General features: G+C 51.4%; 1 long non-coding RNA gene across 2 annotated transcripts; it reads left to right on the forward strand.

Annotated features, from left to right (window-relative positions):
* The first annotated feature begins 800 nt into the window (after positions 1-800).
* Positions 801-6,644, forward strand: LOC109374190 (uncharacterized). Of its 2 annotated transcripts, none has more exons than XR_002122357.1 (4): positions 801-981; positions 2,397-2,443; positions 2,779-3,357; positions 6,405-6,644. It is a non-coding gene; the product is annotated as an uncharacterized LOC109374190 (long non-coding RNA). The 2 variants fall into 2 exon arrangements; XR_002122356.1 differs by having other exon boundaries at positions 3,292-3,357.
* The last annotated feature ends 15,442 nt before the right edge of the window (positions 6,645-22,086 follow it).

Raw genomic sequence — 22,086 nt, forward strand, 5'->3', positions numbered from 1 at the left:
TGGCCAGCAAGACCAGATTATCTCATCCAAACACCAACACAGTGTCTGAAACACAGAGAAGGGGCCAGAATCTACACAAGGGGGCTGTCCTTGGACCCAGCTGAGGTCACAGCTGTCCACTACATGCCCGTAAGTGCTGCCTAATCACAAATAAAGTCACAGTGACACCAGACCAGGGTCCAGTCCTCAGTTTACACCCATTCCTAAGACGTGAGGGGCTCTGCCCAGAAGGAGTCTTTTCCTGTTGTTCCTGCTACACTGACTCCGAAGCTGCTGCTGTGCTCCTGTTTACCAAGCAGGAATTGTAAGAATCACTGAAAAGTTGGTACACTTGCCTTTCTTCTACCTCCAAAAGTTGAAAACACCTCCACCATCACCTGTCTGTGAAATTGAAAAATCATCCTCTAAATTTTCACATTGTGTGTTTAGTGTTTTCAAGGCTGAATTTGAAAACAAAGGCCAGAGGCATTCTTTGTAACTTACTGCAGACATTTCAAAAGAACAATCTTTGGTTAATACTAAGAAGTTACAGAAACAGACTGTTTGGTCACTGGCTGATTACAATGGAAAAGCCAGAAGTTTTCGGAGAGAAAACAAAAGGAGGCGAGGACTCTAGACTGACCATTTGGTATGTGTCACTGAGATGCGACTGGAAGTTTAAGGAAGCGTGCCTTGCTGTCTAAATCTGGGTGAGCGTTTTGGGGTGTGAACGAGCAGGCTCTAAAGTTACACGGCTGTTTCTGACTTGAAGGCTTTTCCTGGTGGGCATATTCCCATGGCGAGACGGTCTGCACTGGGCAGCATGCTGCCTGCCGTCCTGCCCATGTGGAAACAGCCTGAGTGCGTCTCTGGGCCTGGCATCCTGGGTTGCTAGGCAACCCAGTGTGTCTGGGTGTGTCCCTTCAGCACTGGCTCTCCTGCTGACCTGTGGGTGCGGTCTGCATGCTGGCTTCTGGGCTGTGACTGTCCCCTCGTGACCAGGTCTGTGACAACCCCTGTCCTCTAGTCTCGGTGAATACACTCACAAAAGCACTAGCACTGCATTGCTGGGGTTCCTCTCCCAAATTGCTGCCTCAGGAGGTTGTGACTGAAACTGGAAGTTTCCATTTGGCTGATGGTGTGCTCACCCATCTGTGTCTGAGTGTTGGACTATTTAAGGCTCTAGCAGGACCTGGCTTGTGACTGAGGGTGGAACTGGCCCCTGCAGGAGCGGCTGTCCCTATCTGGGGGCTGGCCTTGGGCATCAAGTGGATTTTCAGTAGCGATGGCGCCTGCCAGACACTTGTCACCAACTTCACAGGAATCTTTTGAATTCAGTATTTGAAACCAGCCCAAAGTCTCTTGGTACCACGGACAGTGATCCCTCTAGGCAAAAAGGAAATGTCTGGGACTGTAACAAGGCAGACTTGTGAGTGCCTAAAACTGGTTCTGAAAGGAGTTTTTCAGAAAAAAAAAAAAAAAGACTAAAAATGTTTTGAACAATGAAAGCAAAATCTTTGAAACAGAACTTTCTAGGGTGGTTCCTTTAGAGTTCTATTCCATTTGGACTTTGAAGAAATCTATTTTAGTATTGTAGAGGTGAAAAAATGGGTTCATTATTTGCTCACAACTCTGCACAGAGAGGTGGAGACAGAGAACAGGCCCCTGGGGTCCCTGGGGTTCCCCCCCCCCTTTCTGTTTGTTTCTCTTTACATCTGTGTATCTCTGGGCGTGTCCCCTCTGGGCTGTGCACATGCAGGCTCCTCTAGGTGTGTCCCTTGTCTCCAGCAGATGGGGCAGCAGGGTGTTTCTCCACTGTAGGGAAATTCCAGGGGCAGATCCTGCCTCAGCTGCGGTGAGACAATATTTCCTTGGGAGGAAACCAGCTCTCAGAGCCAAGAATGAAACAGTTTCCACTCCTGGAGGGAGAGGGAGGAGGGAGGAGGGAGGAGGGAGAAGAGAGGAGGGAGATGGGAGGAGAGAGGACCAGGGAGAGAGGAGGGAGGAGGCACAGGGGAGGTGGGCATTGCCATAGGAGGGCGGAGCTGTCCTCATGGAGGCCCCCCTGGAAGAAAGCCGCCCAGAGCCTACAGGCCCCCAATTCCCTGAAGCCTCCAGACACAGTTTAAATTTAGACCTTCTATTCTGGTCCTTGCAGCTCCGCCTCACCCTGTAGCCTTACAGCTGGCCAGTTTCCCTAAGCACAACTCCTGGACCCAGGGGTGGATTGTGTAGTAAGCTTTTCTCTCAGAGGCAAACAATGTCCTAATCATTGTTTTGTGGAGCTGTGTCTGGAATTGTGATGTCCAGAAGAATGGAAGAAAGATCAAAACCAGAAAAAAATCCACCACCCTAACTCCTATTTCCAAACCTGGGACCCCCATATCCACACGCCCTGAAATGTATTTGTCCCACAGGCGTTCATGGGAGAGTTGGCCACGTGAGCAACTGTGATGGAAACCAAGTAAGTCCTGATCACTGCCTAGTGGAAATTCAGACAAGAAAAGGACTGGTTAAGTGCACTGGGTAAAGTGCTGTAGGGACATGCAGGGGACACCCACATCACGTAACCCCAGTCCTCCAGAATGGAAGACCCAGGAGAGCAGGGACGTGGTTTTGCTCACTGCTGTATCGCCAGCGCCCAGAGAGGTTGGCTTTATTAACTGAACACTTGCTATATGCCAGGCACTGTATTAAGTGCTTTAAATGCATTATCTAATCTTATCCTCACCAACTTGAACTCCTTTGCATATATGTGAATAAAAAAACAACAAACGTTTGTAATCTGTATTTTGCCAGTTAATTTTGCAGGCTCCTAAATACTAACATAAGAGGATGGAGAAAAAGGTTTTCCCCAGTCACTGTCAAGTTTGATCTGGAGGGGAGCAACGCTGGCGGTGCATCCTTCAGGTGGGAGGGGACCAGCTGACCCCGGACCAGTTGGTGGTGGTCAGGATGGATCTGTGCTGTTTGCTTCCACCTGGTCACTGCATCCGAGGACACTATAATTCTGCAACTGAGTTTCTATCGCACAAAGCTAACTTATACTAGAACCTCTTCCTTCGTCAGCCTCCTCAACGTGCTTCCAGCTGAAAGAAGGGCCCCACCAGGAAGGGTCACTGCCCCAAGCAGCAGGTCGGCTGGCCATAGAGAGCAAGTGGGCTTGGGGACTTACTTTGGGGACTTCAACATGGTCCGCAGCGCAGCCCTGAGCTCTGTGGGCCTGAGGGGATCCCTTTTGGCAGGACACACACTAAACAAACCCATCAAGCACAGATGTAAAAACTTGAATGCTATCTTTTTGTTTCACAGAGAAGCCTGCCTGACCGACAAGATACTCTGATTGGGCAGGTCTCGACAGTCTCTGTCTATCCCCTGGTATGTGTGTCTGGCAGGAAAATACTAAAGTGAGAAGGTTGCTGGGTGGGCCTGGCATCTGTTGATGAATGTCAGTGGCCCAAAGTGATGAAAGGGCCAGATGTCCACGAGAAGAAGGCCCCTGACGGCCATGTAGATCGTAGGACAAAGCACATTTTCTTCAGCTCAGAGTTATTCAGGGCATGACATGTAAACACTGATAAACTTGGAACTGCTCTGAGTGTGCGTGCGTGCGTGCGTGCGTGCATGCGTGTGTGTAGGGGAGCCTGCCTACCCAGCCCATCCCTCAGGAGCTCTAGGGAGCAGGTGGAACTCTTCTGATCTCTTAGCATCTTTCTGCGGTGTCCCTGCCCAGTGGACGCTGGCCTGCCTGACGTGCCTGGTGAGAAGCTGGGCAGGAGAGCTTGTTGGTTGCAGGAGTGTTCAAATATTAAGAGGGTGGCATTTATTATAAAGAGTCCCAAGGTCAGCTTGGGAGGGCAAGGGAAATATCTCTGGATAGACAGAGGTCTTGGTACCCCAACACTTGGATTTGGGGATACCACAGATAAAGTCTTCTACCCAAAGACCAGCCCCTCGCTGACTCCCCTGCCCCAAATTCTACTATGTAGTCATTTTTTGGATTAAGTCACTTTTTGGATAATCCTATGAGTCCCCTTTGGAATTCGGGATGTGAGCAAAGGAATCCAAAAGTTATCATGAAGTTTCTGGCTATAGGCTTTCCTTTTCAACAGGCTGCTGGGGAAATGACCAGACAAATACAAGGGAAAGAATGAGGAGGGAGCTATTTATATGCAGATAAGGAGCGATTTCCAAGAAAATATTGTTAAGTAAAGAAGCCAAGTGCAGACCAGGTGCCTAACATCTTAGTATTTAAGTAATAACCGGCAGGATTCCAGCACATTCTTTTTGGCTGTAAATGTGCTGAACAGCTCTGGAAGGAAAGAGACACTGGTCAAGTTTGAGGCCAAGGGGCAGGAAGGGAAACGTCTTACCACATTCTCATTTCAACTTCTGAGTATCGTCCCATGTGCTTGTGTATCAATTCAGGACAATTTGTTTTTAAAAATGCATTTGGCCTGATGTTAAACGGCAGACGCTTCGGCCTCTAGCTCTAAGGCTCAGTTCTGCGCTCTGCCACCAGCCTGTTCCCAGGTCCTCAACACAGACCAGGCAGAACCACACGTCCAGGGACAGAGGGTCACTGGCAAGGGAGCAGGTGCGAGGGGGAGTGGCACACAGGGTCCCCTGGCAAGACTTCGAGGCATGGTCCGTATCTTTACTTACACCTCATAATGCCCAGAAGGAATAGGACACCAAGCATTGACCCAGGCAGGTGGCAGACTGCGGCCAGCCTGCCTAGGAAGGGCGCCAGCCACACACAGCACACCAAGAGAGGGCTAGCAGGGCGACTGTGAGAACAGGAGGCACCCTGGGTGGGGCTGGGCAGGGTTCTTCGTCTTTTCTGTGCCACAGGCCCCTCTGGAGTCTGGTGAGGCCTCTGGAACTTTCTCAGAGTGAGGTGTTTAAATGCATAAACTAAAATACCCAGGATTACAAAGGAAGCAAATTATTTTGAAATACAATTGCCATGTGTGCTAGCAATTCTTTGTTAATGTATAAATCAGGTCCTGATTTAATACATTAATAATGGTAGGCCTGATAAATACTATGATTTTGAAGTCATGATGAATGAGGGGGAACAGAGTTTTGCCACCCCAAAATATGCCTTTGGGATACTGATGATTTTAAATTAGTTATTTTTCAAAAACAAAAGACTCAGGGAGAACCTTTTACCTCCCCTCTACCTGCCCAAAAGAATTTAGAGAGAGGGTCTGTCCAGGAAGGGAGCTGTCATCATAGGCTACTGTAGTTTAATATGAACTAGTGTGAGATGGACAGGGAGGAACCAAGCAAGAGCCATTTGATCAGTCTCCTCTGCGTCCCAGTGTTAAAGGTAGCCCAGCAAATATTGGCTTACCAAACTTTTGCTTTTCCATCTCCATGTGAAGTGCTTCCTGTCCTTTGAAGTCCCAAACCAGCCCCCTTTCCCCACTTCTCTTTGGCTCAAGGTGACATATAAGCCTCAACTGCTTGATTTGTCCCAGGGTCTCATATTCCCATGGAACTCCAGTACAGACAATATAATAATTTTGGTCATTTTCTCCTGTTAAACAGTCTCATGTCAATTTGATTATTAAACCAGCCAGAAGAATTTAGAAGGGTAGAAAGAGAATTATTTCTCCTCCCCCACATGAGCGTAGATAATATTCAAAATATCTGCAACAACTGTGGTGTGATCCGAAAATAGCTGTGACTTCTGTTGTTGACAAAGTTCCAGGTCCCGCTTATAATATTGTGGTGTGATGCCTACACACACAATGGAAGGAAATGCTAGATTTCAATGAAAGATTAGGGAAAGCAGATGTGTAAATTCTTCCCATCCAAGTTCCCCAATTCCCAGAACCTTAACTGCAGGCTAAGAATCCGAGGAGTGGGAGTTTGAAGGGGCACCAAGTCGGGAAGAAATGGGTTTCTAGACCATCACTCCAAACCAGTGTTTACTTTTTCCATTCAAAGTGGGTTCAGCGACCTGGAAGGCATGGCAGGAGACAGAGAGAGAGGCCTGGGGACTGTCTGGGGCACTTGGCCTTGGCTGGAAGCCAGCATGGTTAGCATGGATGGGTGCTCCACCTGACACTTCCAGACGGTCCAGTGACAAAAGAAAACCAAGGCACAGCTGGGAGAACCAGTCAGGGCTCCCCTCCCAGGCCATCCCCGTTCATTTTGAGAGGTTCAGAATGAGCCTTCCCAAAATGTGCACTTCGGCATGTGGACTGTTTTGAGCTGAAGGCAATCAAGGCTCAGCAGATTCAAGAAAAACTTTTGCTTCCACCTTACCTAGAAGAATTTCGATAGAGGGCCTAGTCCAGGAAGAGAACTAGCACCACAGATAACTACAGAGTGTGAGCCAGGAGTGGTGGGCTGGAGGGGGAGCTACGAACTGCCTATAAATCAAATTTCTTTGTGTCCCCTTGTCTCTGCAGACCTGGCACATATTACCAAATGTGGACGGAAAAGGGGCCCCAGGTTAAACCTGACAAGCTCAGATTGAAAATAACCACATAAGATGGCGTGAGCATAAAAAACTTTCATAACCAAGTGGGCCATGGTGGGAAGTCACATCTTGAGCTTCCTTCATAAATTTGGTCTGTGCCTTTCCAGTGGGCCTGTGTTTTTCTGCACCTAAGATAACATCTTAGGAATGTCAGTAATCCTTTTTCTGGACCAGAGCTGGAAACTGCAAAATTCCTCTTTATTATGCTTATCTCCTGATTACCATCTCTTTGTGCTGGAAAAGAGCTAACTGTTAGCTATCCTGCACCCACCTGTGTAAAAGAAGTACCTGTCTCTCCAATTTACTTTTATCCAATCCCAGAGCTTTCCCTGCTTTCCTTTCTCCCACCCCCTTAACCTGTCACCAATGGATTTCATGTAACCTTCCTTCTTTGATTTTTATGTATAAAATAAGCTGCAAACTGCCATTTTGCGGAGCATTTTCTCAACCCGTTGAGATTTTTTGCTTCCCGGCGTTTGTCGACAGTTTGGCTCAAATAAACTCTTATAATAAGTTTCCTCTTAGGCTGGATGTTTTTTGTCAACACAAACATCTGCTCTTCCCATCTCCCTGTGAAGTGCCTTCCTCCCCTAAAAAGTCCAGGATCCCTACCACTGCCTCACATGAGAAGGGAGGGTGTGGAGTACTTGACCTAGGGGCCCCTTCTCTCCTGATCTTGCTCCTTTGGATTTCCACAGCTTTTCAAAGTCCACTAAAATGTGGCTGCCGGATAGTTCCACGTGCCGTAGTATGAGCTGGGTGGCCCCATCCCTTACTCCTGACGGTCACTGGTGTCACTACTACCAAGACAGGCAGTGTTTGGACATAACTTCATCATGCTACTAGTGTCAGCTCCCCAGAGTGAACCTTCTCATCCCACGCCTGGCCCCACACACACAGTGATCTGGGGAGGGAAGGCGAGCACAGCCCTTCCTCTCCACCCCTACCGTCCATGAAGTGCATCTGCTGCCTAAACAAGCAGACATTTCTCAACCTGCCCATAAAACCAGTTTCCCCAGGTCCTTGCAAGATGCTTCTTCTATAGGAAAGAAAAAATTTTCCTTCTAACCTTCTAGGTTCTTTGGCTGCTTTAATAAATTAATATAAGAAAGACGAACAGGAGAAAAAAAAATCTAATTTTGTATATATGGGAGCTCCATCAAAAATGAGATCCAACAGCCAGCCAGGTAATTGAAGCTTATGTAACATCCTAAGCTAAGGAAAGGGCTGAGTGTCCGGATACAAAGGGGAGAGAGGCCTTTCACAGGAAAGCAGAAGAAATGTTTGGAAAACAAAAGTTGTCCTGCTATGCAGACAAGTTTCTTAGGTAAAAAAGGTAATAGCTCTTTTCCCTGGTACAACCTCCCTTTCCGATGCAAATTTAGACAGTTGAGGGGGAGGAAAAGAGCTTTGCCTGAATCTGTTGGGTTTTGATTGCCTTTAGCTCAAATAATTCTCATGCCAAAGTGACATCTTTTGGGGTGGTAAATTCTACTCCCTTTCAGGAACCTATCTATTGGGTGTGCCTCCCCCATCCAATTGTGGAACAAAAGCCATTTGTCAAACATAAGAATAAATGTTGTTGAAGGTACAAGGGGAATCAAATTCTCCCTTTTTGTATATTGAAAATTTACATACATTTTAAAAAATTTAAAGCAGTTTGTTCTCAAGATAGATGAGCTTAAAAGTTCATATATCAAAAAAGTCTCTTGATTCATCATCGCTCACAACAAATTTGAAAGTCTGCAGAACTACAAAATCCTAAGTGGGGTAGAAACCCCTACCTTCAATTCATTCCCTCTTATAGTCAGACCTGATTATAATCCTGTTTTTACAAGTAGCCATGTCGCCATTTGGAAGGTTCTGGAATGAAGGTCAGTGTGCTCACTAAAGACAGCAGAGAGTTGTGCATCTGCCTGCCTTTTCTTCTCTAGAGGAACAACTGGACCTTTGACCTGGCACTTTCCCAAGCCCTTTAAATGTGTTACCTCATTTAATTCAACTTTAGAACAGTCCCACTACTGTCCCCATTTGTGAGCGGAAAATGAATTACAAAGAAAGTGATTTGCCCTCATCACACAGCCAGTGAGGGGAGAGCCCAGCAGTCCACTGTTCTTGGGGGCACAGTGCTTTTCATACTGGCCAAGCCCCAAGGCACAGTCCCATCGCAGATAGGAGACTCCTTCTCAAGAGTCTTCTGAGGCACATCCATTCAATGGAGTATTACTCAGCCATAAAATGCAATGGAGTACCACCTTGCATGCTCCCACCTTGATGAACTTAAAGACATAGGCTAAGTGAAAGAAGGCAGGCCCAATGAGCACCTATTGTGGATTCCATTTATATGAGCTGTCCAAAATAGGCAAATCCAGATACAGAAAGCAGGTTAGCGGTGGGGCTGGGGAGAGGGGCAGATGAGGCGTGACTGCTAATGAACCTGGGATGATAAAATGATCTGGAATTTGTGGTGATGGTTGCTCAACTTTGTGACTATATTAACTACTACTGAGCTATACGCTTTTAAAAGAGTAAATTTTATGGCATGTGGATTACATCTCAAAAAAAAAAAGTCTTTTGGGCCGGCCGAGTGGCTCAGTGGGTTAAGAGTTATCTTAAGAGCACAAGCTCTGAGCAACAGGGTCACCGGTTCGATTCCCACATGGATCAGTGATGCTGCACCCTGAGCTGAGCTGTCAACAGGTGGCCAGATGGCTCACCTGGTATAACAACAAGATTGCCTGTTCGATGGTGGGCTATGCCCACCTGCAACTAAGACTGAACACAGCACCTTGAGCGGAGCTGCCACCTGGATGGCACAGTGGATAGAGCATGCGCTCTTAACAAGGCTGCCGGTTCAACTCCCACATGGGATGGTGGCTATGCCCACCTGCAACTAAGATTGAACTCAGCACCTTGAGCTTAGAGGCCACGAGCTGCCAACGGGAAGCCAGATGGCGACTGGCGCGCCCTCCACAACGAAGACTGAAGAACAACTTGGCTGGTCCCCTTCCCCAATTCCCCAACAGTATTCCCCACCCCCAACCCCCACCAAAAAAATCTTAAAAAAAAAAAAAGTCTTTTTAGGGTTCTCAATAATCTGGTCTAATGAGAATAATATTTCATTTTAGTCAACCAAAGCCCTAGTGAAGGGTAGCAGAATACACCACCCCCAAATATGCAACTTTGGCATAAGGATGATTTGGGGCTGAAAGCAACTGAGAAGCAGATACAAGCAAAGCTCTCTGCCCTCCTCCTATTTGCCAAAGGCAGGGCAGAAATTTGCAGAGGTGTCCCCCCAGAAGTTAATCACTGGAGACAATTCTAAACCCTTAATCAGCCTGGAGATTGCACCAGAGGAACCTACATAAGAAACCTTGCTAAAACTAGCCCTCACCTACCATTAGTTCCTCATATATTTACCTTTCCATAATTGGCCACCTTAGATACTCACGTCCTTTTCCTTTGTCTGGTCACTTCTCTAAAAATGTGTTGTTATTTTGTTAAGATGCTATAATAAGCCCAAGTTCTAACCACCCGCTTTGAGTTACTCATCACTGGGTGCTCCCAAGTGTACTGCGATGCACATTTTAATGAACTTCTGTTTATTTTCCTCTTGATAATCTGTCTTTTGCTAGTTGAATTTATAGGGCCCCAGAGAACCTAAGATGGGTAGCGGAAAGATTAGTTTTTTTCTTCTTCTACAGAAATCTCCACGGTCTGGCTCCTTTCTACCTCTAAGCTCCCACACCCAGCCTCCTGAACTTTTTCAGTTCAGCTTTGATGTGCCTTTCCCTCATCAGGATCTGAGAATCCTGGGCTCAGCTGAAGAAGCAACACTGCCTCCAGGAAGCTTCCCTGGTCTTTTGCCCAAGTCAGGGCCACTGCCACCTTGTGTAGCACCCCACTATCCTACACTCATCACTCTGGTAGTTTGCTCAGGTTCTGGCTTCCTCAAGAAATTCTAGGTTCCATAAGGGCAGGGGTGAGCTGTCTTATTCACTAGCCCCTGCCACCAGCAACTGAACACAGATCCACTGAACACAGAACAAAGGACCCAGCCGCAGAGAGCAGTGGCTTTCAGAGGGGCCTGCTGCTTGGAGAAGGCAGGGCTCATTCCCTCTCAGGGGCTCAACTGGCATCCAGCCCCGTCCTTCAAGCCCTTTCAAAGACCTTGCACGGATCCATTTCCCTTAAGCCCTTTACTATTTATTTCACACAGTGCATGTGCCTGAAAATCCCTGAAGTGAATTTAAAAACTTCTCTTTCCTTGATTCAAAGTTTTAAACAGTCTTGGATGTTATCTGGGGTGGAACGTGGTTGTGATCTGCAAGGAGCTGTATTAATGTTTTCTCAAAGCAACCAACTAGTTGATCTTGCTACTTTTAAAATATAGACTAGCAACCAAACACAATTGCTGCCACTTATTGAGCACCTACTATGGTCTATGGTCTAGGCACTTGACAAATATCATCTCCGATCAACGCCTTGCCCCCAACTATGCCAGGACATATTCTTACCCACATTTTATAGAAGACAGAATTAGGAATTGAGTAACTTGGCAAAGCCACAAGCTAGTAAGTGTTAAAGTACTTTCTTTTACAAAATTTAAGAAAAGGCAATTATCTAGAAAGCTTTCACAGTTGCTGGAACTTTTTGATTATTCCTGCCCTGCCCTCTCTACCTTGAACTGACTCTACTCTGATCTGCAAAAAAACGCTTCCTCATAGGCTCAAATGAGCTGGGGAAACTAAAGTAAAGCCGTTATGACCTGAGAATGTGCTACGGTACGGTAGGGAAACAAAGGGAGAAAGGAATGAGGCGGCTTTTCCTCCCAGCCCCCAGAAATGATCAGATGAGCCATGTGAATTCTCCGGGATCACTAGATGCCAACATTCTAGAGCTGGGGCGCTCCACGGACATCACTTAGTGCAGTCCCCTCAGTGCACAGGACCAAGCGGCCCCCCGAGACAGCGAGGAACGGCACTTCCCCGACACCTCCGAACCTGCTGAGATTTTTCCATTTGCACCAACATCTCTCCCAATTAATAAAAAAATGCCACAGGTTACATGCATAACGTGAACCAAACTTAACGCACAGAAAAACACTGGCTGGAACCATGCCAGTTTATTAAATAGTGGTGGTCTTGGAAGGTGGGGTTCCTCTTTTTCCTACTTTCCTATACTTTTAAGTACTTTTGTGTACTTAACCTTTCTGTAGTTCAGTTTCTCCATCTGTACGTAGTTATGAAAATTAAACCACTTAAAAAAGGGCCTGGCATATAAGTATTCAGTGAATGTCAGCTATCAGTTCCTTTGAAATTATCTACCAAGAATATGTATTACTTGCATAATGAAAAAAATACTTGTAATGTTTGATTACTGCTTTTAACGAATGTCTCTTTAACAAAAAGAAACCTTATTTTTTTGTACAAGTGTCCTCCCCTCTCCCCCCAAATCAAAAACCCCAATTTGAACTAGCGAGTTACAAACTATTGTAATTTGCGGAGGAGTCTGCTTTTTCTTCATGAAAAACTCTAGGAATCACATTCCAAAACTTTCTAAAGAGCTCCATCACCCAGCTTCCGCGTTGAAGCGCGCGGACCGAGAAAAGAATTTGGAAGATGGCTTCAGGTTTCCTGAAGGCGAACCCTTCCCTCCGCATTGGGGAAAAGGGGCCCAGCTGCGCCATTAGGGCGCGCGAGGCAAAATGGAGGCGCCTAGCCCTCCCGCGGTGGCCGCCAGCACAGCGCCTGCGCCTTTGCGCACCCGGCCCGCCCCGCCCCACTCGGCCCACGAGGCCGTTACGGCCGTTGAGGCAGGGCGCCGCACCACGCCCCAACTCGCGCCCGAGCTTGCGGTTCCGACGAGCCCAGCTCCGGCCCCGGGAATCCAGTCCAGGCTGCTCCGGACCGCTAGCCGCTCCGTAAATGCTGGCCGTGCTCCGTGCTTTCCCTCCAGCCCTTTGTGTCCTGGTGCGCGTCGGAGGGAACGCGGGAACGCGCGCTATGCCGTGCGCTTGCGCAAGGGGGGCGGATGGTGCGCCCTGCCGGGAGTCGGGAGTGGGCGCCACTCCCGGCCGCCCCGCCCCCGGCCGCCATTTCGTGCTCCGGCGCGCGCGCGGCCTCCGCGTGATGGACGCCCGGAAGCCCGGACAACAAAGGCCCGAGCGCAGGGGCTGCGCGGATTGCACGTCTTTGCGGTGCCCGGAGGAAGATGGCGCCGAGAGGCTGCAGCTGTCCCCGAGTATGGAGGGAAGTGGGCTCCTCTACCTCCTGCAAAAGGGCCTGCGAGCGTGCACACGCTCTGGTATGCCCAAACTCTTGTTTGTATCCGGCATGCACGAACCTGTGGGTTTCCACACATTTCTGTGTGCACGACCTCGAAGATGTATTCACATTCGAGTGTGTGAGCACTCGTGTTTGCATTGCCTGGCTACTTACACAGGTCCCATGTGCATGGATTCAGTGCTTGCACGAGTTTGGGATGTGCACGGACACATCTGTTCCTGAATGTGGTTATGCACCAACTTGTGCCTAGCCGTGGATGTGCAGAGACGGCGATAAGCCCTGCCTCCCAAAGTCTGGGGCACCCACGAAAACTATCCCGTTTCTGGCCTGTTTTGGATTGATTCGTTCTTGCTGAGTTTATACGCAAAGCATAACCAACAGCCCTCCAACCTATGCTGTTCTTAACCCTTTCCTCTTACTCACTGGGCTCCTGCTGGGGCCCTGACTTTGCACTGGGGGCACGCAGTGACAGTGCGGCCTATGAAGGAAGTAGCCCAAGCAAAGAGCAGTTAAGGGCATCATGATGCAGCTGTGAAGGAGGGGCCTGTCCCACAAAGGTCAAGAGGAAGCCATGAGCCAAGGCCAGTGTAGCCAGCTAGGTCCAGGCCCCAGAGGGAATCAGGGCTCAAGCTTGAGTATGTGGCTCTAGGAGGCATTTAAACAGGAGATACCACCAAATTCACGTTTGTAGGAGGACGGGTTTGAAATAGAGGGGGCAGGTGATGGAGAGGAGGGTATGTGGAAAAGGAGGCCTATTTGAGGGGCCCAACCTCAGCAGGGAAGTGGCCTCCCCAGGGAAGGAAGGGGGAAGAAAAGCAGGATGGGGGACTGTGCTCTCAACAGCTGTTTACACCTCCAGCTGCTTCTGGCTCTTCTGTGTTGAGCACACGCTTCTCCCCAGGAGAGGGACACAGACTCAAGCCCCAGAACCTCCCTGTACTAGCTGGACACCTGGGCAAGCACCTGTATCAGTGGGAGTGGAGGGAGACACTGCCTGTGGGAGAACAGCCCAGGCATAGAATAAGTGTTTAGTAAACACAGGATGCAGCATTTGCGCAGGACTGGCTTTAGAAGTCCCCTTGTGTGGCCCTGCTTTCCCTTCTGTCAAAGAACCACCTATCTGTGTACCTTTCATCTGGTTATGGATCTCCTTTTGTTGTGCTGGATATTCCTAAGTACACTTTACGGGCATAAAAGTCCATCTCCTCTAACATACCTCTACATTCCCATTGAGAACCCTTCTATGAGATCTCCGATATGTTGTCATTGAACCCCTTTTTGAATCTATCTCATGATGGAGAACAGGCCACTTCACAAGACAGCCTTACAAGCTTAGCATGTAAAGTTTACCTCATGAGGCCCAGAACTTTGTGATTTGAAATGAAGTCTTTTTTTTTTCTGTCACCCTTTTTTTTTCTGAGCACATGCTGTGTCTTAGGCCTGGTGATATAGCAGCCAGACACAGCTCCTGCCTCCAGGAGCTTATAGACCCAAATTGCAGGACACCAGGGTCCAAGAGCAGTCAAATAGCTTCTTCATACTTGATACAATGATGCTGAAAGTCCATGCAGTGTGGATTACACATGCTGGGCTGTCCCCGTGCATCTTGAATTTAAACTAGGGGGTTCTCAGGGGTGACCGGTTAGCTCAGTTGGTTGGAGCGTGGTGCTGATAATACCAGGGTTGCCAGTTCAATCTCCACATGGGCCACTGTGGGCTGCGCCCTCCCTAGAAGAGTCAACTATGCCACTGTAGCATGTGGGCAATGTGTATCCAATGGCCATAGCTATTCCCCAATAAAATTTTTTTAAAAAGAAAGGAAAAAAAAAAGTAGGGGGTTCTGGGGATGGGATTGGATGGGCGCATGGGGAGTGTCCTTGTCAAGCACAGTCTAGCTCTCCCCCATCCTTCCCATAGTTGCCCCAGGCCTGGGCATGGTCCGTAGTCCATGCTGTTGGGGGTGGGTGGAACTGACCCCATGCTCAGAAGCACCAGCCACTTTATGCAGAAAGAACCAGCAGGGACCCTCTCAGAAGGGCACTGTGGGCACGAAGGATGCCCAGGGCTGTCCTTAGGCGTGAGGTGATCCTGCTGAACCCTTTCAGCAGCCACTTCTAGGCAGCCCTGCCTGCCTGGGAGGTGGGGACTTGGGGATAAGTGGCCCCAGCAGGGCTGCAGGCTGGAGCTTCCTAGGAAACCAAGCCTGAGACCTGATCTAAAGTCTGTGTAACCTCGAAGTAGGTGAGGTGGTCCTCCTCTCCCTCCTGCTGAACAGGAAAGTTGCACTGAATTACTGCTCAGCATTACGCCCTTTTCCCAAAGGCCCAAGGATCTGGGTGATGTCATCCTCAAAGGCCCTTTCCTGGACGATGGGCTCCAGGGGTGAGCCTCACTCCCACCCCTGCCTGCCTCCCAGCCCTTGAGCAGGGGCCGAGCTGCTGCCTCTGACTGCTGCACTGGGCTTGGGGACTGTGCCCAGGAAACACACCTGGTAGAGAAGTTCTCTTGCTCTCTAGAGTAAGGCTCCACCCTTGGGCGACTTCTTACCTCCAAAGGGTCACATTTAAAAGAGGAGGGGTTCCCTGGAGAAATGAAACTTTGCAGAAGAATAAATGCCACCTTGTGCCTGCTGACTTCTTGCAGAGGTCTGTGGGTTTGTTCCAGGGCTGTGTAAATAATTCAATGGAAAACTCCAGAAGGGAGGCAGCCCACGTGATCCTGACCTTGCCTGCCAGCAGGCAGATTATAAAATGCTTCCCCTCTGAGCAGTCAGTGGCTGGGGGTCAGAATGCCTCAGTCACAACCCAGAGAAATAAGCCATTGCTCTGGGCTCCTGGGGAGGGATCACTGGACAGGTGGGATTTCTTCTGGGAGACCATCCCTCCTGCTGCCTCTGCCGTCCTGGTCAGAGACTCCAGGGTGTGGCGCTTCTGCGATTGCAAAGCCAGGGTCCTGGCTGTCCCAAATGTGCCCTGCCCACCCACCCCTTACACCTGCAGGACAGCCCGGGGCCCAGGCAGTTTGCTGGGGGTAGGGGGCGGAGAGGTTTCTGGCCGGCTTCTGCCACGCCAGGCAGGGTGTCCCCCTCAGGCAGCAAGGCGGGAGGACCACCGAGCACCTTCCCAGTCCAACCCAACTTCGCCTTCCCTGCCATCCCGCCAGGCGCCAGGCAAGTTGGGGGTTGGGCGGGTCCCTGCGCCCCCGCTGTGGGTTGGGCGGGTCCCTGCGCCCCCGCTGTGGGCGGTTCCTCCTGGGTTCGACCGCCCCAGTCTGGCCCGTCTGGGAGGTGGCCTGGGCGGGGAGGAGGCAGGAGGGAGGTGGGAGCGAGCGGAGCCACTGCCCAGAGGCCGCGCCGCTGAGGCACAAACATTTCCTTATGTGGTGGCTCTGAGGGCTGAGGACCTGGGCGGCGCCCGGGGGGTTGCTGGGGACGCTGGACACGCCCTGAACGATCCAGGCCACCCTGGCTCACAGAGGCAGGGCCGCTGCCCAACGGGATCTCGGCTTCATCTTGTGGACTAGACAAAGAGGAAAGTCCCCCTGCCCTGTTCTTTGTCCCCTGGAGCGAGTCCCACGTTCCCCCAGAAGGAAGTGTCCACTGCTTCTCCAGCCAGACCCTCTCTTTGTCCCACTTACCCTGCATTTGTGAGAAAATGTCCCTGAAATCTGAGGTTCAGGCAAAGACCTCAGGCCTGGGTGAGGAAGGCCAGCAGGTGTGGGCTGCCTGGCCTCCTTTCTTGGGGTACCACGCTGGCCCCTCCCTGGTCCCTCAGCACAGTGCAGCACCCTCTTTGCCTCAGGAACTATATTTGGCCATAGGGATAACAGGGTGACTCATGGGAGGGACAGCCAGAGAATGGAAGTGGACGAGCTGCGTCCTTTCTGTGCCAGGTGGGCTTCAGGCTCTAGTCTTCCAAGAGTGCTTGACAGCATGGGGGCGGCTGGAGCTGTCCCCTCACTGCAAGGGCAGGTCTCAAGCTCCCCGCACTGCTGTGGGGAGGGATGACAGTGACCTGAGCAGGTCCCTGAGCTTTCCAGAGCCTCAATTAGTGCACCCCCAGCTCTGCAGCCCCCCTGAGGTTCTGGGGTATCTGCTCTGACCCCCTAAACTATCCTTGGGCCAGTATCTCACTTCTCCAATATTGCAGCCTTTGAGCAGAGTTTAATATCTGATAGGGCAACTTCCCCATGGGATATTTTTTAAGTAGGGCTTTTAGCAGGGCATTTGCTCACCCTAGTGAATCTCTAATTGGTCTAGTTTCAGGGAGTATAATTTGAGGCTGCATCTGAGAGATAATTCCTGTATGGGAGGACTTCGCAGGCAGCACCACTCACATAGGCTGGGAGAGAAGAAACTCCCCTGCCCGGCCCGAGCCCTCTCCACAGCCTCCTGGTGACTCCCATCCCTCCTCCTGCAGCCCGTGATCCCTGGCTCTCTGGGGTCTGTTTCTAAGTCACAGGACACGCACTCAAGCTGCCTTCCCCTGCCACTGCCCTTACTACCTAGCACAGAAAATCATCTCCAGCCTCAGCGTTTCCCTCAGCCCCAGGGGAATCGCCCCATCCTGGTTCTGTGGGATCGGCCAGGATTCAAGCCCAGCAGTTAGAGAATCACTCTTCTGTAGGATGCGAGGTTCTGAGAGCTGAAGTCAAGAATTCTGTCCGTAAGATGACAATGGCCGTCCTGGCCCAAGGCACTGAAACAGTACATCAGTGCACAGACTGTCCAGTTTTTGTTTTCTGTTTAATTTTTTAAATTGGGGAACAGCCATGGTCATTGGTTACACAATGCTTTCATGCTACAATGGCATAGTTGACTCTTAAGGAGGGCGCAGCTCACACTGGCCCATGCGGGGACTGAACTGGCAACCTTGGTGTTATCAGCACCATGCTCTAACCAACTGAGCTAACAGGTCATCCGCTAGACTGTCCAGTTTTAGGATTCTCTTTCACACTGAGGAGAGGTCCTCAAGACATCTAAAGAAGGGAGATGGGGAAATGGATACTCAGAAACCTGAGGCACTCTAATCCAAACACTGACAAAATGGCCAAGTCTCAGAGTTAGATGTAACCTTAGTCATCACCTCATTCACCCCAACTACCCAGAGCAGAAATCTCTTCTATTGTTCTATTCCTGGATTGCGTCCAGTGGCAAGGAACTCACTACTGGAGTGTGGTCTGTCTCGTATAGAATTGAAGTCTGCCTTCTCTAATGTCCATCTTCATGGGCCTTGTCTGCCTCCAGGCTCTGAAGGCAGGGTCCGAGTGAGTCCCTCTGACCGCCCACAGTGCTGGACGCCCATAGTGGCGTTTAATGAACGTGTGGTCTGGATGAATAATGAAGCAATAGTCAGCGTCTGCCAAAGTACCACCTCAAAGCCATCCACTCTGAGCTAAACCACACCAGCGTTTCCCACCATCCCATTCATGACACAGTTTCTTGAACACTCTTCATCCTTCCCAGCTCGATTCTGCATCCAGGTTGCAGTGTTTGTTCTAAGGAATGGACCCCTGAAGCAAACTCAGTTCTCCAGATGTGTCTCGACTGGCACAGAAGGAGAGTGTGCTGTCTGTGTGCTCTGTGCTGTTATCCACGCAGCCTGGCCCTGCGAGGCCTTATTTTTAGCATCCTGCTGTGGTTGCATCTCTCTGAGCCCCAGGCTGGGCCTTTGTGTGGCACAGCTGTAGCTTTAACTTCCACAATTTTAACAAAGAGAAGGGCTCCTTGCTGCATATGGCAGTAGTGCCCTGGGATGGGCCCCAACTGGCATCTCAGGGTCCAGGGTGGGGATTAGGCAGCCCCAGTCCTCCCGGGTAGAACCTACTCATGGGGCCAAGACTGGTTGTGGGCAAAGATGCCAGACTGTGCCTTTTGCTAAGGAAGAAAAACCTGGCTTTGGGGCTCTCCCCAAGCCCCTAAGCTAAGACCCATAATTGGGTAATCAGCAGGCGAGGGCCCCAGGGCTGCCAGATGCTGTGGCTCAGCCTTGCTTTCCCACAGCTGAACAGGTTTGGGGGAGCTGTGAGCACAACTCCGAGTTAATATGTGTTTGTTGACTGACTCCTGGGTGGTTAGGAGGTGGGGCGCAATCCCAGGCGAGTGTCCACACCTTGGATACCTGCTCCTTCTGTCGCCTCCGAAGTTGAGGGCCAGGGCAGACTCACATCTCTGGCCCTCAGTCTGTGGATCTGATGAAGGGCTGTGAGAGAAATTTCTGGCCTTGGGGCAGCCTCAGGTAGACCAGATTCTGGCCAGGACCAGGCCTGGCCTGAATGTGCAGACCAAAGGCAGATGGAACGTGAAGTCCAAAAAGTCCTCCCAGGAAGGAACAGGGGCCTCTGCCCAGAGAAGTTTTCCTCCCATGAAGGGGCTTATGCCACATGGAGTCCCCTCCCTCTAGAATGACTTGCCAGCCAGGGAGGGGGCAGGCATCATCATTACAGGTCACCACACACCTGATGGCGCAGTGGTAGGAGCTCAGGCAGGGGCCTGGCCAACGGAGGAGGGGCATGGTGGGGGGCGGGGCGGGGTCATTGCTCCTCCTGAATTCCACTGCAGACCATTGTGACAGAGAGGAAACCCCAGAAACCCACAAGGCCAGTGCAGGGCAACTGAAAGGAAGATAAAATTTATCCGAGGCCAAGAAGGAAAGGAAGGCTGGGGAGAGGCCCCTGGGTGGCCCAGATGTGCCAAAGAGAGCAGGAGCCCACCCTCACGTCCCTTCCCCTTCACCTAGCCTCTGCACATCCCTTCACTCTGTCCTTCCCACTGTGCTGACGCTAAGTGGAGACAGGTGCCCCCCTCCCTGCTCGCTGACACTGGTGTGGATTTGTAGACACGCTCAGGCCCAGACCCTCCGGTCCTGTGCCAGGCATTGGAGAGTCTGAGAGCCCCCTGGAGCCCTTTGCGGTCCATGTAAGGCAGGCTGTGTGTGTACGGAGAGTCCTGGACAGGTTCCCGGGGCAGGGGTTGAGGTCCAGCTCTGACCCTAGCTGGCTGGATGACCTCGAGCAGATCTCAGTGCTGCTGGCCAATGTGTAATTGTTCTGATTCTCAGAGCATGGGCCATACGAGCCTTCCCTAGGTGGGAAGCAGGGAGGAGAAGGTGGAGGCCAGAGCCTGCATGTGAAATATAAATGAGAAACCAATATGTAAATCAGTCAACGTTTGTTCCTTGTCTTCTGACCAGGCCCTGTGTGACCCAGATGCCCCAAAGAATGTCGGTGACATGGCATTTGGGTGTCCTCACGGAGAGGAGTGGCCTGAGCACCTGGGGGATATAGTGACATTGACCTACTGGGGACAGGGGCCCAGCTGGAAGCCAGCCCTTCCCTGCCTGAGCCCAGGGCCTTGGTCCCCTGCCCAGTGAAATGCACAGCATTCTGCCCCTTCTGCAGTCACTTGTGTCCTGTGTCACAGGCTCTCAGTGGTGTCTGTCCCCCAGGCTCAGAGTGGCATGTCTTTCAGTCTGGGACCCAGGTGGCCCTGGGGGTTGGGGACTGATATGGCAAAGACCTTTGAGGAGCTGGCTGGCCACCCACTATGACAGGAACAGTTGTGGCTTTGGGTAGGGGTCTCTGCAGGTCAGGTGCCCGAGGCTCTTTCTAGTAAAAATACCTTGGGGTGAGAGGGGGCCAATCTTGGGATCCTGCCTCAAAGGATGCCAGGGACTCACTCAAATGTTGCCGGGCAAAGTACCATCAACACTGGGGGGGAGGGGTGCCTGTTTCCTGAGGCTGCTGGCCAGGCAGGCAGCTGGGCCACTGGGGCCCTGGGGAGACCCAGATGTTGTCTCTTTTCAGCTCCGTTGGTTCCCAAAGTGGGAGGAGACTGGAGAGGCCACAAGGAGGAGCCAAGGGGCCCCCTGGGGTTCACTGAGGAGCAGTCAAGGAGGGAGAGTAGAGGACATCTGCTTCTGGCAGGCTGCAGGCTGCAGGGAGCAGAACGGGCCTGGGAGCGGATTCCGCAGCACCGCCATGCAGGCCGCCCCCAGGCCTCCCCCCTTCAGGAGGGGGCTCCTAGGCATCCTGGTGGGGGGTCGAGTGGTTTCAGGAAGAGATGGGTTCTGAGACCCCTGCACTGGCTGAGCTCCAATCAAACCCTAGGAATTTGTTGTGGGGGACAGAAGGCCAGGAAAGGAGGGTCAGCCCCAAGGGAAGGTGGGGGGGGTCCACCCCCAGCTCCTTCTTTCCCCTGGCCTGCTGAAGGGCACCAAAAGCACCTGAGACACAGACCACCTGGCAGCTTCAAAGCCCCTTCAGGCCCCGGATGAGGACAGAGGCCCCCATTTTACGGGGACTCTTCCACTAAAATCAATGAGCCTCAGTTCTTGAGGGTCCTTGGAGTCCCCCTGAACTGGGTGAGAGGCTGTGAGGAAGGAGGCACGGGGAAAGGGTTACAGACCTGGGAGGCTGTCTCTGGGCACTGTCCCCCCTCCCCGGGGGCTCTCACATCTGATTGCCCCCCCAGCCCTGAGCCAGCTGGAAAGTCCCCCCCCCCCTTCCCCACTCTTCCTCTGGACTCCCTCTCCTCACCATCCAGGTCCCAGAGAAAAGTGAGCCCCTCCCCACAGGGCATCCCACTTCCTGCCTTGGTCACTGCAAACAGCTCAGATCCCTGTCCCCAATGAGGAAGCAGGAGTGGCTCTGCCACTGTGCTGGTTCCCACCCTCCCCCACTCCAGGTTCCAGGCACCTGATTCCACGTTTATCCGTGATATTGACGCCTTCCCATCAACTGAAGCCACTGACTGAGTCCCTCCACGTTAACCTGAGTGCCGGGAGCCCACCTCCCGTCTTGGCTCCCTTTCCTCACAGCCACCCTCTTGAAATGAATGGAGCCACCATCTCCATCTCCTCCTCCCTTCCTCATTCCTCAGCCCAAGGCCCTGAAACTGCTCAAAGGCTTGTCTCTGCAGCTCTGGGCTGGCTAGCGTCCTCTTCCCGCCTCTCCTGCTCCCTTGAGCGTCCACCTCTCTGGCCCTTCCTGTCCTCCCTGCGTCCCTCTGTCTGCCTGGGTCTCAGGGCTGGAGCTCTGCCACCAAGAGTGGCAGAGGGTGGCAGAGGGCAGGTGGGGGGAGAGGGTTGGGGACAAGGGCACTGGCATCAGACACCCTGGGTTCAACGAAGCCTGAAGCCTTACTGCCTACCAGCTGGATTGCCTGGGGCAAGTTTCTTCACCCTCCAGGCCTGGGTCTCAGCTGGAAAGTGGGGAGGACAACATAGAAGCAAACTCCCGGGCCTGTGAGGATTCAGAACATGCCCTCCCTTTAGCACGGCTGACACAGGAAAACTGCTGCTCAGAGGAGGCGGGGGGAGCACTGGT

Source organism: Hipposideros armiger, unplaced genomic scaffold, assembly GCF_001890085.2.
Source record: "Hipposideros armiger isolate ML-2016 unplaced genomic scaffold, ASM189008v1 scaffold_17, whole genome shotgun sequence".
NCBI classification, from domain to species: Eukaryota; Metazoa; Chordata; class Mammalia; order Chiroptera; family Hipposideridae; genus Hipposideros; species Hipposideros armiger.